The sequence below is a fragment of the Natrix helvetica genome (genome assembly GCF_964273705.1).
Source record: "Natrix helvetica genome assembly, chromosome: 2".
Taxonomy (NCBI): domain Eukaryota; kingdom Metazoa; phylum Chordata; class Lepidosauria; order Squamata; family Natricidae; genus Natrix; species Natrix helvetica.
In genome coordinates this window covers 230775940-230794528 of record NC_138552.1, presented here as the reverse complement: position 1 = coordinate 230794528, position 18589 = coordinate 230775940, and positions in this window count along the sequence as shown.

Below are 18589 nucleotides of genomic sequence, written 5' to 3'. Positions count from 1 at the left end.
TAACCGGAGACAGCCGCGGGCGCCGTTGTTGCGTTTAGCCCATTCGTCAGCCCGTATCACAAACCCAATTGACCCTTGTGCAGGATTGATTGGGCGCTGCGTTTTTACGGGGGACATTTTTGCCACAACTGCTGGTCTTTGGGCGCAATAACGCTTTGCAAACTTTTTTACTTTTTTCACTTCGAGTGGATTTAAGAATTACTGACTTCTGCTGAAGTTAACAAGTAGAATTAGGGCAATGTCTGCAAAAAATCTCTTTGTCGTCCAGGCACGTATGAAAACAGACTCGGAATTCAGCGGGTATGAAAAAAAAGGTTGTTTCGCTTCCAAGGATACCCAAATTCCTTCAGTAACATATTTTATTATAAGCTGAAGTTCATTTAATAGTTTACATTAATGTTAACCGATTAAGCACCTTATGCTCATTAAATTCAAAAGCACTCAACAAATTAGATGTGTCTTTTTTCGTTTGGGGGTTTATTTTAGATAACAAAGTCACAAAATTGAACGTTTGACATCAGTTAAATTTGTCTACATAAAAGCAATATTTTTGAATTAGATCTCTTTTCCTTACTTTGAAATACTATGCCCATATGGAAAATTTTATAGCAAACAGGAGAAATTATTTTACTCAAACTTCCTTGAACTGCCAAATAAGTTACCCACTTAATACACACACCAAAGAAGGTCTATAAACGCAAATAGAGTTAATCAAACCTGATTCTCAGAGGAACCCTACATTCACAAGAATAAACATCACATGACACAAACACACTCAAACACGACACTTCCACTAAAGTTCCACCTTTTCTTTAAAAATGTATAATTTCTGTACCCCATTTGAAGCTACCTTTCAGGAGCAGATTCCTTGCTCCTCAATACACTAACTCCTTTCCATGCAGGGACACCCCGACTCGGATCGGAACTCTCAAATTCTTTGCACGCTTACCATACTGCAACTAGCAGCTGGGAATTTTAAAAGAACCACTTATTTGTGTGAAAGACAATGGGTGTGTTCATGCTACATCCATGCTAAATCCAGGTTTGTCTTGTCTATTCAGTACTGAATAAAATACAATTGGCTAAGCTTCAAAGAATAAAATAAGCTATAAACAAAAGTATATTGGTTGGGTTTGTATAGTGTGTGAAGCCATAGCCAACCAAACAAACCACATTATGGTTTCGTGATTATAGCTTTCATGAAGACATTGTTTGATTCTGCATTTTTAATATAGAATTGACAAAAATAAAATATCTGTAGGTTTCAGAAATCAATCACGGCAGTTTGTGTCCAAAAAATCTGTCTGCTCTCGCAGAGTTTATTTGGCTTTTTTATATAGTTTTTACAAGCAAAGCACAGAGCAACAACACATTGTTTTGGTTTACTCCCCCAAATCTTCCCTAGTGAATCAAGAATGCTATTCAGGCCAAGGTTAACTCCTGCCTATGCTCTGGTGAGATAGTGGGCTAAAAGATAACAGACTACTCGAGACCATAGCTAAAATTTTATTATTTTATTTTATTTCTTGGATTTCTAGACCGCCCCCTCTCCCAAAAAGGGACTCGGGGCGGTGTACAGTCAATGCAGATAAAAATACAATCATAAAACAAATACATTTGGATGGAGGAGATAGGCTGTACAAGAAATAAATATATTCTAAAATCCTAAAAAACATCCCCAATTAAAAACCCAAACCCAATTAAAATAAATCCCCGGGAGGTAAAACTAAGAGAGTGCCAGGCCAGCTGATTGAAATAGGTGAGTCTTTAACTTTTGACGGAAGGAACGGAGGTCGGTGGTGGTTCGAATGTCGGGGGGGAGGTCATTCCAGAGGGTTGGGCCCATCACAGAGAAGGACCTACTCCTAGGTGTCGCCCGCTGACACTGCCTAGTGGATGGCACCAGGAGGAGTCCCTCCCTGTGTGAGCGGATAGGTCGCAGGGACGTGTGTGGTAGGATGCGATCCTGCAGATAACTAGCTCCTATGCCATGGAGCGCTTTAAAGATGGTAATCAATACCTTGAAACGCACCCGAAAGGCCACAGGTAGCCAGTGCAGCTCGCGCAGGAGCGGTGTTACGTGGGAGTGACGTGTACTCCCCATGATAACCCGCGCGGCTGCATTCTGAACTAGCTGCAGTCTCCGGATGCGTCCCAAGGGAAGCCCCATGTAGAGGGCATTGCAGTAGTCCAGGCGAGACGTCACCAGCGCATGAGTGACCGTGCGCAGGGCACTCCGGTCCAGTAGGGGGCGCAATTGGCTCACCAGGCGAACCTGGTGGAACGCCCCCCTTGCCACGGCTGCCACATGGTCCTCCATTGACAGCCGGGCCTCAAGGAGGACGCCCAAATTGCGCGCCCGCTCCACAGGGGACAGTTGTTCGCCCCCTATGGCCAGCGATGGTGTCAGCTGGCTGAACCGAGGTGCCGGTACCCACAGCCACTCGGTCTTGGAGGGGTTGAGTTTGAGTCTGTTGTCCCCCATCCAGACCCCGACGGCTTCCAAACACCGGGACATCACTTTGACAGCCTCGTTAGGGTGGTTTGGGGTTGAAATGTACAGCTGAGTGTCATCAGCGTACAGGTGGTACTCAACCCCAAAGCCATGGATGATCTCACCCAGCGGCTTCACATATGCGTTGAACAGGAGAGGCGAGAGGACCGACCCCTGCGGCACCCCACAAGTGAGTGGCCTCAGGGACGACCTCTGCCCCCCTGTCAACACACATTGCTTCCGGTCGGAGAGGTAGGAGCCGAACCACCGCAAAATGGTGCCTCCGACTCCCATCCCCTCCAACCGGCGCAATAGGATACCATGGTCGATGGTATCAAAAGCCGCCGAGAGGTCTAATAGGACCAGGATAGAGGAACAACCCCTATCTCTGGCCCTCCAGAGATCATCAACCAACACGACCAAGGCTGTCTCAGTGCTGTGCCCGGGTCGGAAGCCGGACTGGCGTGGGTCTAGATAGTCGGATTCGTCCAGGTGTCGTGGAAACTGCTGCGCCACCACATTCTCAACAACCTTCGCCAAGAAGGGGAGGTTGGAGACTGGACGGTAATTAGCTAGCTCCATTGGGTCGAGCGAAGGTCTCTTGAGCAAGGGTCTCACCACCGCCTCTTTCAAGGCGGTTGGTAAGTAACCCTCACCCAATGAGGCGTTCACCAGGCTCAGAAGCCAGCCTCGTGTCACCTCCCAGGCTGCCAGTACCAGCCAGGAGGGGCACGGGTCCATTGAACATGTGGTGGGTCGCAGCCGTCCACGCAACCTGTCCAAATCCTCGGGGGCAGCAGAGTCAAACTCCTCCCAGAATGGTCTCTCAAGACTCGCTGTTGACGGCTCGTCTGGTCCACTGACGGAGGTCCATCCGCTCCGGATCTGATCGATTTTGTCCTGAAGATATTCCCCAAACTCCTCTGCTCTTCCCTGTAAGGGTGTCTCCCGCGTCCCCTGCGATAAAAGGGAGCGGGTCACCCGAAACAGGGCGGCAGGGCGGTTATCCACGGACGCAATAAGGGCAGCACAATATCTACGCTTGGCCGCTCTTATTGCCACAAGGTAAGTCCGCAAATAGGCTCTTACCTGTGTTCGGTCAGATTCGGAGCGTGAGGACCTCCACCTGCTCTCTAGACGTCTCCTGTGGCGCTTCATCACCCTTAGCTCCTCAGTAAACCAAGGAGCCCGGGTGGGTCGATGCCGCAGGAGAGGTCGCAAAGGCGCAACCCGGTCCAAGGCCCCAGTCGTCGCCCTATTCCAGGCAGTCACTAGGTCCTCGGAGCGGGAGCGGGACAAGGCTACAGGTATTGGCCCAAGCTCCGTCTGGAATCTATCCGATTCCATCAGGTGCCTGGGGCGGTACCAGCTTGTAGAGTCTGGTTCCGCCTCCTCGCGGTGGGGGATAGCGCCAGGGAAGTCCAGCCGGAGGGATGAGTGGTCTGACCATGACAGGGGCGTGATGACTAAGTCCCCTATTCCCAGATCACTCGTCCACTGTTCAGATACAAAAATGAGGTCCAGTGTGTGGCCCCCTTCGTGAGTGGGGCCCTGCACTAATTGGGTCAGGTCCATGGCCGTCATGGAAGCCATGAACTCCCGAGCCACCTCGGAAGCCGCTCCCGTTGACGGCAAGTTGAAGTCCCCCATGACCAAAAGTCTGGGAGTCTCAACTGCCGTCGCTGAGATTAGCTCGAGGAGCTCGGGCAGGGCTGCTGATGCATAGCGAGGAGCCAAGTATACAATCAGCAAGCCCCACTGCCTCCCTGGGCCCCAGTTCACACCAAGGGACTCACACCCGGGTATCTGAGGGACAGTGAACTCCCTCGGCTCTAAACATTCCCACATAACCACCGCCACCCCACCACCCTTGCCCAGGGCCCGGGGCTAATGGAATGCCCGGAAACCTGGTGGGCACATTTCCACGAGGGGTAAACCACCCTCGTGGCCCAACCAGAGTATGTCTGTGCGTCACCTGTCTTTATTCCCACATCTGGTTCTGCTAATTAGGTGAGCTTGTAGGGATCCAAGATAACCAGCTACTGAGATCATGGTAATTTCCTACACATGTCTTTACATAGCCTTACCTCTCATTCCTACAAATATCTGAATAATGGAGCTTTCGGTTAGCATTTTTAATTGATTAAACAGTGCAGTTCTACTTCAACTGGGCCTCCTTCCAATAATGAGGATAGGATAGGATAGACAATAGCACTTAAGACTTATATACCACTCAGTGGTGGGTTTCAAATTTTTTTAGAACCTCTTCTGTAGGTGTGGCCTGCTTTGTGGGAATGGCATGCCGACCATGTGACCGGGTGAGAGTGGCTTGGCAGTCATGTGACTGGGTGGGCGTGGCCAACTTGTAAAATGTGGTGAAACTCACTTAACAATGCTCTTGCTTAGCAACCAAAATGTTGGCTCAGAAACTCTGGCATTTGAAGCACACAAGTCTTAAAGCTGTCAAGTTACAAGACCCCTAACCCTTTAAAAAAAACCCCACAGGGGTGTTCAAACCTGACAGGTTTAAGACTTGTGGACTTCAACTCCCCGAATTCCTCCTCCAGTCATGTTGGCTCAGGAACTCTGGCATTGAAGTGTGCAAGTCTTAAAGCTGTCAAGTTACAAGACCCTTGCACCCCTAACCCTTTAGGAAAAAAAACCCCAGGGGTGTTCAAACTTGACAGCTTTATGACTGTAAGGTTTAGATAGGACTCTTAGAGGCGTGCGGGGCGATTGGTGAGCCAGCCAATCAGTGAGCAGTGGGCGGGGCAAGCATGGTGCGGACGGCGGGGGGAGGGAGCTGGCACAGTAGATTTGTGGAACCTCTTCTATAGAAGAGGTTAGAACTGGTAGGAACCCACCCCTGATACCACTTCACAATGCTTAACAGCCCTCTCTAAGCAGGGGGTCGCAGGGTCGCAGCCCACTAGTGAGCCATGAACTATTTGCAACCAAGCTGCAGAAATGGTGGGCGTGCACATGCATGCTCATCCCCACTTGTGTGAGCAATGGGCAAGCATATGCACGCACACTCCATTTGCGTGATCAACGGGCATGCATGCACACCACTTGCGCAAATTCAGCTGCATGTGCATGTGCTTGTTGACTATCCCCTCTCCCCGGTTTTTTTTTTCCCCAGTATCTTCCCAGGTATTGATGTTAGGCTGATTGATCTATAGTTTCCTAGGTCTGGGTTGTTGTTGTTGTTGAAGATGGGAACCATATCAGCTGTTTTCCAATCCTCTGGTAGTTCCCTGGTGCTCCAGGATTTTTTAAAGATATGGTACAGTGGTTCTGAGATAACATCTGCCAGCTCCTTCAGAACTCTGGGAAGTAATCCATCAGGTCCCAATTATTTATATTAATCAAGATCAGCTTGGTATTCTCTTACTATTCTCTTATTTTAATTTTTACTTCTATTCTTATTTTAATTTTTATTTCTAGTTTGTAATTACAGAAATTACAATTTTTTTTGTAAAAGATAAGGCAATTTTTTAATTTCTTTTACAGTTACGTTTTGGTAGGTTGGGTTATAGAGTTTCTTTGCATGAAGACTGATGCAAAGAATGTGTTAAGCTGCTCTGCTTTCTCTCTAGTGCCCGTTACTTCCTTGCCATCTTCTCTCTTTAGTGGACCGACTGGTTTGTTCCCTTATATGTGAAAAGAAACTTTCAACATATAGTTTTCATCAGTTCAATTTGATTAGAAAATATTTTTGAAAATATCTCCTGAAACCAAAGATGGAGGGGAAAAAACATAGAAAAAGACTGGAGTATATATTCTAAAAAAATAATATTTCCACTCAGTTTCTTACATCATCTGAGAATATTTATTCCATTGCTTTCACAATCTTCTTTAGTTGTCTCTTATATCTTCTGAACAGGAATTACCACTCAAGCCAGCTTAGCCTAGTGGTTCCTTCACAGCCTATTGATTGTTGTTCAACTACTATCTTATAGCAGTTTGAGTCCCAGGGGCGCTGTCTGGCTTTTTGGTCTCATCTTAATCAAAATAGATTTTTGAAAATATCTCCTGAAACCTAAAACCAAGAAAAAATATTTTTTAAAAAATATTCCAATCTTACCTGATCTGAGAAAATTTATCCCGTAGTCTGTACAATACTTGCTAAGTCATCTCTTATATCTTTTGAAATTGCCACCTGAGTCAGCTTAGCCTAGAGGTTCCTTTGCAATGTGGATAATTTTTTTTTATCAATTTCTAATTCTTAGCAGATCAAATCCTGTGGCTGCTGCTCTGCCTGGCTTTTGATTGTAATACATTTTTGAAAATATCTCCTAAAACCAGAAAAAGAATAAATATCAGAATGGAAAAGGGCTGAAACATATACTCTGAAAATAAAATTTCCAGTCCAGCTTTTCCATTGTTTGTGAATCTCTACATTTTTATTAGCTTACAAGCCTTGTTGAGTTGTCTCTTATATCTTCTGAACAGGAAGTAACACTTGAGCCAGCTTAGCCTAGCGGTTCCTTCGCAATCTGAGTAATTGTCATACAACTGCTACACAGCAGTTCGAGTCCCGCGGGCGCTGCCTGGCTTTTTGATTCTAACACATTTTTGAAAATTCCTTCTAAACCTAAAGAGAATAAAAATCAGGATGGAGAAGTGCTGGAGCATACACTAAAATAAATTTTCTGGTCCAGCTTTTAAATCATTTGTGAATCTTCGCTTCTTTACACTATTGTCTGTATGAACTTTGTTGAGTCAGCTCATATATCTTCTGAACAGGAAGTGCTCCTCGAGCCAGCTTAGCCCAGCGGTTCCTTCACAATTCTGTGATTTGTATTCATCTACTAGTTCCTAGCAGTTCAAGTCTCGCAAGGGTCTAGCTTTTTAATCTGCTCAATTTGAAGAAACTACATTTTAATATACCTCCGAAAAATCTGAGACAGCTTTAAAATCAGAATGAAAATGGGCTGAAGCAGACTCTCAAAAACTAGAATTTCCAGTTCAGTATTTACATTCTTCCAGAACAGAGTCTTTGTGCAATCAGTTCCTCTGTCTTTTGAATCGACCATTGAAGCAGCACAACCTAGTGGTTTCTTTGCATTTCTACTGTGTATTTAACTTGCATTCAGGCAATAAAAAAAGATGCAAATCCTAATTTTTTTTAATGGTTCATTTTCTAGGGCTTTGACGCCTCTACTTGATTAATGAACATTCAAAAATATACCCATTAAAGTCCAAGAAAGCATAAAAATTCAATTGGTATATAAAGAACCATACTTTAAAGATAAAATTAATGATTGTCCAACTGCTACACTATCTCACAATGTTCATCTCCTGTTTTCACACTTCTCAGTCATCTTTTGTACCTTTTAAAGAGATAGTATGTCGGAGGCTACAGTATTTATTTCTTTTGCAGGAAAATGAAGTTTCTTTGTTTAGTCGAAATGGGTTTAAAATACTAACAATTAATAATTCAAGTCTGGGGAGTGCTATCTGTAGTTTTTAATACCCACAACCTTATTAGATTTTTTTTTCTATCCTCTAAACCTCTATCTATTGGATTCCAATGCTAAAATGAGTACGTTTCTTCATTTCAAAGACAAAGAATCAAGAGTGCTTTCATTTTTTAGCCAAAGCAAAGGACTTTTTTTTTTTAAAAAGCGGAAGATGGGGGCGTGTTCCATACAACCTTCCTAAACTTTGTGGATGGGAACTGATGCAACTCTGCAGGAAGCTTTTGTTTGTGCATGTTTTTTGGTCACTATCTGTAGTTTTTAATACCCACAACCTTATTAGATTTTTTTTTCCTAAGCAAAGGACTTTTTAAAAAAAAAAAAGCGGAAGGGGGGGCGTGTTCCATACAACCTTCCTAAACTTTGTGGATGGGAACTGATGCAACTCTGCAGGAAGCTTTTGTTTGTGCATGTTTTTTGGTCACTACTACAGTGCACCCATCACAATGTATTTGCAGGATTCCAAACAGCTGCTCTTCCACTATTTTTGCTGACCACCTCCTTCCTCCTCCCACTGCCAAGATCTAGCAGAGAGGGTGTGCGCCGAGCCCCTTCTATTAAACAATGTGGGTTGAACTCAAGAGCTACACCATGTTTATGGCAGTGCATTCCCTGAGAACCAGCCCCCACCCCAGCCCATTTTCTCATACCTATTGACAGGTAACAAAAGGAGTCACAACCTTGCATTGGAGAGATCTGTTTGAATATGCTTATAATCCCTTGAAAACAGGGACTCATAATTTTCTTTTATTTTTAAATATTTTTTTTTATTTTCAAACAAACATAAACACACAAAACATATAACATAAAAACCTCTTCAACTACATACAGTGTGTCGATTGGTTATCTTTCTGCGTCCTTTCCATAGTCATGACTTGAGCTTTATCAAAAATCACATATTGTCAATCAAATATCTTTGTATACATTATTATTGCACTTCATTTGTTTAATTATCACTATTGTTTCACCATTTTAAACAAGACATTCTAAATATGTATCCATTTGTGTTTTAATGATTCATTATATCATCTTCAATATATCCAATAATAAAGATTTTTTTTGTATCCTATTCTAAATCATTCTATTATTTTAGCATTAATAATCATTCTCTAATAGTTTTCAATTCCATGTTTTTTCCATTATTAGTATCATCAATCTAAGATACATTTATACAAATTATTATAATTGTTAAACATCCATTAAGCATAGCTATTATTGCATCCTTTTTATATGAGGCATATTAAATTTGAGGTAAATTTATATTATGACTCCTAATTTTCTTGCCATCGCTCTTCCCTTTGGTGTAACCTCAATGCACTTACCTGCCCTAAGCATCCAAATCCACCAACATGAACACAATGCAAACTATAAATTAAAATCATTGCAACAATATAACTAAAAGGTTGAATGTGGACTTTGTCTGTACCTCCTCAAGGGCGGCAATGCAGGAACCCTACTTTAACAAAGAGATCGCTGCAATTTCAAAAATTGAGACAGCAATTCCACACACTCAGTTCTCGACACGGAGCTGGAGCTCTCATGCACTCGTGACACAGAGCGGCGGTGTCACTTCTCAAGTTTTGCCCCCCCTCCTCCGATTCCCACAAATACACTCAAACACCACACTTCCACTAAAGTTCCACCTTTTATTTAAAAATGTATAATTTCTGTACCCCATTTGAAGCTACCTTTCAGGAGCAGATTCCTTGCTCCTCAATGCACTAACTCCTTTCCATGCAGGGACACCCCGACTCGGATCGGAACTCTCATATTCTTTGCACGCTTACCATACTGCAACGAGCAGCTGGGAATTTTAAAAGAACCACTTATTTGTGTGAAAGACAATGGGTGTGTTCATGCTACATGCATGCTAAATCCTGGTTTGTCTTGTCTATTCAGTACTGAATAAAATACAATTGGCTAAGCTTCAAATAATAAAATAAGCTATAAACACAAGTATATTGGATGGGCAGTAACAGATTCAAACTCAACCCCTCCAAGACGGAGTGGCTGTGGTTACCGGCACCCCGGTTCAACCAGTGGGTTCCATCACTGGCCATTGGGGGCGAACAGCTGGCCCCCGTGGAGCGGGCGTGCAATTTCGGCGTCCTCCTGGATGCCCGGCTGTCAATGGATGACCATGTGACGGCCGTGGCAAAGGGGGCGTTCCACCAGGTTCGCTTGGTGCGCCAATTGCGCCCCCTATTGGACCGGGGCGCCCTGCGCACAGTCACCCATGCACTGGTGACGTCCCGACTGGACTATTGCAATGCTCTCTACATGGCGCTTCCCTTGAGATGCACCCGAAGGCTGCAGTTGGTCCAGAACGCGGCCGCACGGGCAATTATGGGAGGTACCAGATACTCCCATGTAACACCTCTCCTGCGCGGGCTGCACTGGCTACCTGTGGCTTTTCGGGTGCGTTTCAAGGTATTGACTATCATCTTTAAAGCGCTCCATGGCTCAGGACCTAGCTGCCTGCGGGATCGCATCCTGCCCCATACATCCCTGCGGCCGATTCGCTCTCACAGGGAGGGACTCCTCCGGGTGCCATCCACTAGGCAGTGCCAGCGGGTGACGCCCAGGAGTAGGGCCTTCTCTGTGATGGGCCCAACCCTCTGGAATGACCTCCCCCCGAGATTAGAATAACGACCGATCTCGGCTCCTTCCGTAACAAACTAAAGACCCACCTGTTTAATTTAGCTGGCCTGGCCTAACTGTAGCTTTTGTGTCCCTCTAGCCTGTATTTTAAATTTTAAATGTTTAGGGATAGATTTTATAGGTTGTTTTAATTTTTAACTATAATGTACAGCCTATCATATAATTTGTTTTAATGGGTATTTATAATTATTTAAGTTTGTATATTGTTTTATTGTGGTCTGTACACCGCCCCGAGTCCCTTTGGGGAGAGGGGGCGGTCTATAAATTAAATAAAATTAAAATTAATTAAATTAAATATTGGTTGGATTTGTATAGTGTGTGAAGCCATAGCCATCCAAACAAACCACATTATGGTTTCGTGATTATAGCTTTCATGAAGACATTGTTTGATTCTGCATTTTTAATATAGAATTGACAAAAAATAAAATATCTGTAGGTTTTAGAAATCAATCATGGCAGTTTGTGTCCAAAAAATCTGTCTGCTCTCGCAGAGTTTATTTGGCTTTTTCATATAGTTTTTACAAGCAAAGCACAGAGCAACAACACATTGTTTTGGTTTACTCCCCCAAATCTTCCCTAGTGAATCAAGAATGCTGTTCAGGCCAAGGTTAACTCCTGCCTATGCTCTGGTGAGATAGTGGGCTAAAAGATAACAGACTACTCGAGACCATAGCTGAAATGAGTATGTCTGTGTGTCACCTGTCTTTATTCCCACATCTGGTTCTGCTAATTAGGTGAGCTTGTAGGTATCCAAGATAACCAGCTACTGAGATCATGGTAATTTCCTACACATGTCTTTACATAGCCTTACCTCTCATTCCTACAAATATCTGAATAATGGAGCTTTCGGTTAGCATTTTTAATTGATTAAACAGTGCAGTTCTACTTCAACTGGGCCTCCTTCCAATAATGAGGATAGGATAGGATAGGATAGACAATAGCCCTTAAGACTTAGATACCACTCAGTGGTGGGTTTCAAATTTTTTTAGAACCTCTTCTGTAGGTGTGGCCTGCTTTGTGGGAATGGCATGCCGACCATGTGACCGGGTGAGAGTGGCTTGGCAGTCATGTGACTGGGTGGGCATGGCCAACTTATAAAATGTGGTGAAACTCACTTAACAATGCTCTTGCTTAGCAACCAAAATGTTGGCTCAGAAACTCTGGCATTTGAAGCACGCAAGTCTTAAAGCTGTCAAGTTACAAGACCCCTAACCCTTTAGAAAAACCCCCGCAGGGGTGTTCAAACCTGACAGGTTTAAGACTTGTGGACTTCAACTCCCAGAATTCCTCCTCCAGTCATGTTGACTCAGGAACTCTGGCATTGAAGTGTGCAAGTCTTAAAGCTGTCAAGTTACAAGACCCTTGCACCCCTAACCCTTTAGGAAAAAAAAACCCAGGGGTGTTCAAACGTGACAGCTTTATGACTTTAAGGTTTAGATAGGACTCTTAGAGGCAGGTGGCGCGATTGGTGAGCCAGCCAATCAGTGAGCAGTGGGCGGGGCAAGCATGGTGCGGACAGCAGGGGGAGGGAGCTGGCACAGTAGATTTGTGGAACCTCTTCTATAGAAGAGGTTAGAACTGGCAGGAACCCACCCCTGATACCACTTCACAATGCTTAACAGCCCTCTCTAAGCAGGGGGTCGCAGGGTCGCAGCCCACTAGTGAGCCATGAACTATTTGCAACCAAGCTGCAGAAATGGTGGGCATGCACATGCATGCTCATCCCCACTTGTGTGAGCAATGGGCAAGCATATGCACGCACACTCCATTTGCGTGATCAACGGGCATGCATGCGCACCACTTGCGCAAATTCAGCTGCATGTGCACGTGCTTGTTGACTATCCCCTCTCCCCGTTTTTCCCCCCCCCAGTATCTTCCCAGATATTGATGTTAGGCTGATTGATCTATAGTTTCCTAGGTCTGGGTTGCTGTTGTTTTTGAAGATGGGAACCATATCAGCTGTTTTCCAATCCTCTGGTAGTTCCCTGGTACTCCAGGATTTTTTAAAGATATGGTACAATGGTTCTGAGATAACATCTGCCAGCTCCTTCAGAACTCTGGGAAGTAATCCATCAGGTCCCAATTATTTATGTTAATCAAGATCAGCTTGGTATTCTCTTACTATTCTCTTATTTTAATTTTTACTTCTATTCTTATTTTAATTTTTATTTCTAGTTTGTAATTACAGAAATTACAAAATTTCTGTAAAAGATAAGGCAATGTTTTATTTCTTTTACAGTTAAGTTTTGGTAGGTTGGCTTATAGAGTTTCTTTGCATGAAGACTGATGCAAAGAATGTGTTAAGCAGCTCTGCTTTCTCTCTGGTGCCTGTTACTTCCTTGCCATCTTCTCTCTTTAGTGGACCAACTAGTTTGTTCCCTTTTTTCTTGTTATTTATATGTGAAAAGAAACTTTCAACATATATTTTTCATCAGTTCAATTTGATTAGAAAATATTTTTGAAAATATCTCCTGAAACCGAAGATGGAGGGGAAAAAACCTTGAAAAAGACTGGAGTATATATTCTAAAAAAATAATATTTCCACTCAGTTTCTTACATCATCTGAGAATATTTATTCCATTGCTTTCACAATCTTCTTTAGTTGTCTCTTATATCTTCTGAACAGGAATTACCACTCAAGCCAGCTTAGCCTAGTGGTTCCTTCACGGCCTATTGATTGTTGTTCAACTACTATCTTATAGCAGTTTGAGTCCCAGGGGCGCTGTCTGGCTTTTTGGTCTCATCTTAATCAAAATAGATTTTTGAAAATATCTCCTGAAACCTAAACCCAAGAAAAAATATTTTTTTAAAATATTCCAATCTTACATCATCTGAGAAAATTTATCCCGTAGTCTGTACAATACTTACTAAGTCATCTCTTATATCTTTTGAAATTGCCACCTGAGTCAGCTTAGCCTAGAGCAGTGGTGGGCAACCCGTGGCTCGGGAGCCACATGCGGCTCTTTACACCCTTTAATGCGGCTCTTCTGTGTGCCGGGTGCCCACTCCCTTCCCTCCTCTCGGGCTTCGGAGGGAAGCTTCTGCAAAAGCCCGGGCGAGTGACAACCAATTTTGGTCCTATGACTGCAGAATGCTGCAAAATACCATAAATGCAGGCCAGTTGTTGAGTGTTTCAAATGTGATTGGAACACTCAACAAGGTGACCACAGTGTGTGTGTGTGTGTGTGTGTGTGAGTGAGAAAGACAGAGAGAGAGAGGAACAGAGAGAGGGAGTGAGGGAGGGAATCAGAGAGAGACTGACAGACAGACACACACACAGACAGACAGAGAGAGACAGAGAGGGGGAGGGAGGGAGAGAAAGATAGACAGACAGAGAGACACACACAAAGTGAGTGATTAAGTGAATGAGTGAGAGACAGACACACCCACATACACAGAGTGACAGAGAGAGAGGAAGGGAGGGGAGAGAGACAGAGGGAGAGACAGAGACAGACACACACACACACAGAGTGAGTGAGAGACAGACAGACACACACACACACAGAGTGACAGAGATGGGGGAGGGAGGGAGAGAGAGACAAAGAGCCAGAGAGAGAGAGAGAAAGAAAAAGAAAAAAAGAAAGAAAGTGGGAGAGAGAGATGAAATTAAAAACAACAACATACAAACCTGACTTACTCAAACTATCCAAGGAAATGCAAGGCCAATGTTCACATTAGTGGTTATGACTTTGTCAGTCAATGTCAGGATGTAATTTTCTCTACATTGTAAGGCAAATTTTACGGAATTTAACGTTATCGATAAATAATATCGTTCTAAAGTTTTTGTTTTATTAGTTGTGTTATTTGTATCCTCCCGACCTATGTGGATACTTGCATGCAGAATATTCTCAATAAAAACTTATTGAAACTAAAAACAGTGTACCATCCTATGTATTTTCGGTTTTAAAAATGTGGCTCTCAAAGTAAATTTCAATCGTGGTTTTGGCGAGATTTGGCTCAGTTGAAAAAAAAGGTTGCCCACCACTGGCCTAGAGGTTCCTTTGCAATGTGGATAATTTTTTTTTTATCAATTTCTAATTCTTAGCAGATCAAATCCTGTGGCTGCTGTGCCTGGGTTTTGATTGTAATACATTTTTGAAAATATCTCCTATAACCAGAAAAAGAATAAATATCAGAATGGAAAAGGGCTGAAACATATACTCTGAAAATATTAGTTTATTAGCTTACAATCCTTGTTGTGTCGTCTCTTATATATTCTGAACAGGAAGTAACACTTGAGCCAGCTTAGCCTAGCAGTTCCTTCGCAATCTGGGTAATTGTCATACAACTGCTACACAGCAGTTCGAGTCCTGCGGGTGCTGCCTGGCTTTTTTCCCCCCAATTTTTTTTATTTTTTATTTACAAAACAAACATAACACATAACAATCTTCCTTCTTTACATACTGTAGAAAGTGTATCAGTTGGTTACAAAAGGCTGTCGTGCATCTCTTCCACCGTCATCAAATATAGTTCATATTAACTCTAATATTTTAACTCAAATGTTTATACATATTACCATCATCATACCTCCACTTTTATTTAACTATAATTGTTTAAACATCCTCCATCATAAAATATACCAAAATTTAGTACATAACCACATATTGGCATTTCATTTACTATTTCTAAAATCCTCCATTAACACTGAATCCTTATATCCTATTCTAGCTCAACATCCATAATATTTAATAACAAAGTTTTCTAATCCTTCTTTCCAAATCACTGTTTACAATTTACATCCAGTTTCCTTATATTATACCCATACATATATATAGATTATCATTATCCTTTCTTTATTTGGCTATGTCCTGTATCATAACATTTCCCCCCTAATAATCAAAACGTAACTGTGTCTAATTTAGTTTTTATTTTTATTTTTATTATTACTACTACTACTACTACTACTACTACTACTATTATTATTATTATTATTATTATTATTATTATTATTATTATTATTATTATTATTATTATTATTATTATTAACCTTTATATATAATCAAAAATGATTTCTGACCTTCCCTTCATGGGTATCATTCAATATTCATATCCAATTATTGCCTATCATAATACTACACATTGTATACATTATCATCATTATTGATTTTTTATTTAACTATACCTATTGTCACTGAATTTCACTAAGTTTAGCTAGTCTGAAATCCTCCATTAACACTAAGTTATATCCTATTCTAGCTAAACATTTGTTATCCATTAATAACAAAATTTTCTAATCCTCCTGCCTGGCTTTTTGATTCTAACACATTTTTGAAAATTCTTTCTAAAACTAAAGAGAATAAAAATCAGGATGGAGAAGTGCTGGAGCATACACTAAATTCTAACACACTTTTGAAAATGCCTCCTAAATCCAGAAAGAATTTAAAAATCAGAATGGAAAAGGGCTGAAACATATACTCTGAAAATAAAATTTCCAGTCCAGCTTTTCCGTCGTTTGTGAATCTCTACATGTTTATTAGTTTACAATCCTTGTTGAGTCGTCTCTTATATCTTCTGAACAGGAAGTAATACTCGAGCCAGCTTAGCCTAGCGGTTCCTTCGCAATCTGAGTAATTGTCATACAACTGCTACACAGCAGTTCGAGTCCCGCGGGCGCTGCCTGGCTTTTTGATTCTAACACGTTTTTGAAAATTCCTTCCAAAACTAAAGAGAATAAAAATCAGGATGGAGAAGTGCTGGAGCATACACTAAAATAAATTTTCTGGTCCAGCTTTTAAATCATTTGTGAATCTTCGCTTCTTTACACTATTGTCTGTATGAACTTTGTTGAGTCAGCTCATATATCTTCTGAACAGGAAGTGCTCCTCGAGCCAGCTTAGCCCAGCGGTTCCTTCACAATTCTGTGATTTGTATTCATCTACTAGTTCCTAGCAGTTCAAGTCTCGCAAGGGTCTAGCTTTTTAATCTGCTCAATTTGAAGAAACTACATTTTAATATACCTCCGAAAAATCTGAGACAGCTTTAAAATCAGAATGAAAATGGGCTGAAGCAGACTCTCAAAAACTAGAATTTCCAGTTCAGTATTTACATTCTTCCAGAACAGAGTCTTTGTGCAATCAGTTCCTCTGTCTTTTGAATCGACCATTGAAGCAGCACAACCTAGTGGTTTCTTTGCATTTCTACTGTGTATTTAACTTGCATTCAGGCAATAAAAAAAGATGCAAATCCTAATTTTTTTTAATGGTTCATTTTCCAGGGCTTTGACGCCTCTACTTGATTAATGAACATTCAAAAATATACCCATTAAAGTCCAAGAAAGCATAAAAATTCAATTGGTATATAAAGAACCATACTTTAAAGATAAAATTAATGATTGTCCAACTGCTACACTATCTCACAATGTTCATCTCCTGTTTTCACACTTCTCGGTCATCTTTTGTACCTTTTAAAGAGATAGTATGTCGGAGGCTACAGTATTTATTTCTTTTGCAGGAAAATGAAGTTTCTTTGTTTAGTCGAAATGGGTTTAAAATACTAACAATTAATAATTCAAGTCTGGGGAGTGCTATCTGTAGTTTTTAATACCCACAACCTTATTAGATTTTTTTTTCTATCCTCTAAACCTCTATCTATTGGATTCCAATGCTAAAATGAATACGTTTCTTCATTTCAAAGACAAAGAATCAAGAGTGCTTTCATTTTTTAGCCAAAGCAAAGGACTTTTTTTTTTTAAAAAGCGGAAGATGGGGGCGTGTTCCATACAACCTTCCTAAACTTTGTGGATGGGAACTGATGCAACTCTGCAGGAAGCTTTTGTTTGTGCATGTTTTTTGATCACTACTACAGTGCACCCATCACAATGTATTTGCAGGATTCCAAACAGCTGCTCTTCCACTATTTTTGCTGACCACCTCCTTCCTCCTCCCACTGCCAAGATCTAGCAGAGAGGGTGTGCACTGAGCCCCTTCTATTAAACAATGTGGGTTGAACTCAAGAGCTACACCATGTTTATGGCAGTGCATTCCCTGAGAACCAGCCCCCACCCCAGCCCATTTTCTCATACCTATTGACAGGTAACAAAAGGAGTCACAACCTTGCATTGGAGAGATCTGTTTGAATATGCTTATAATCCCTTGAAAACAGGGACTCATAATTTTCTTTTTTTTAAAATATTTTTTTTTATTTTCGAACAAACAAACACACAAATCATATAACATAAAAACCTCTTCAACTACATACAGTGTGTCGATTGGTTATCTTTCTGCGTCCTTTCCATAGTCATGACTTGAGCTTTATCAAAAATCACATATTGTCAATCAAATATCTTTGTATACATTATTATTGCACTTCATTTGTTTAATTATCACTATTGTTTCACCATTTTAAACAAGACATTCTAAATATGTATCCATTTGTGTTTTAATGATTCATTATATCATCTTCAATATATCCAATAATAAAGAATTTTTTTTGTATCCTATTCTAAATCATTCTATTATTTTAGCATTAATAATCATTCTCTAATAGTTTTCAATTCCATGTTTTTTCCATTAGTATCATCAATCTAAGATACATTTATACAAATTATTATAATTGTTAAACATCCATTAAGCATAGCTATTATTGCATCCTTTTTATATGAGGCATATTAAATTTGAGGTAAATTTATATTATGACTCCTAATTTTCTTGCCATCGCTCTTCCCTTTGGTGTAACCTCAATGTACTTAACTGCCCTAAGCATCCAAATCCACCAACATGAACACAATGCAAACTATAAACTAAAATCATTGCAACAATATAACTAAAAGGTTGAATGTGGACTTTGTCTGTACCTCCTCAAGGGCGGCAATGCAGGAACCCTACTTTAACAAAGAGATCGCTGCAATTTCAAAAATTGAGACAGCAATTCCACACACTCAGTTCTCGACACGGAGCTGGAGCTCTCATGCACTCGTGACACAGAGCGGCGGTGTCACTTCGCAAGTTTTGCC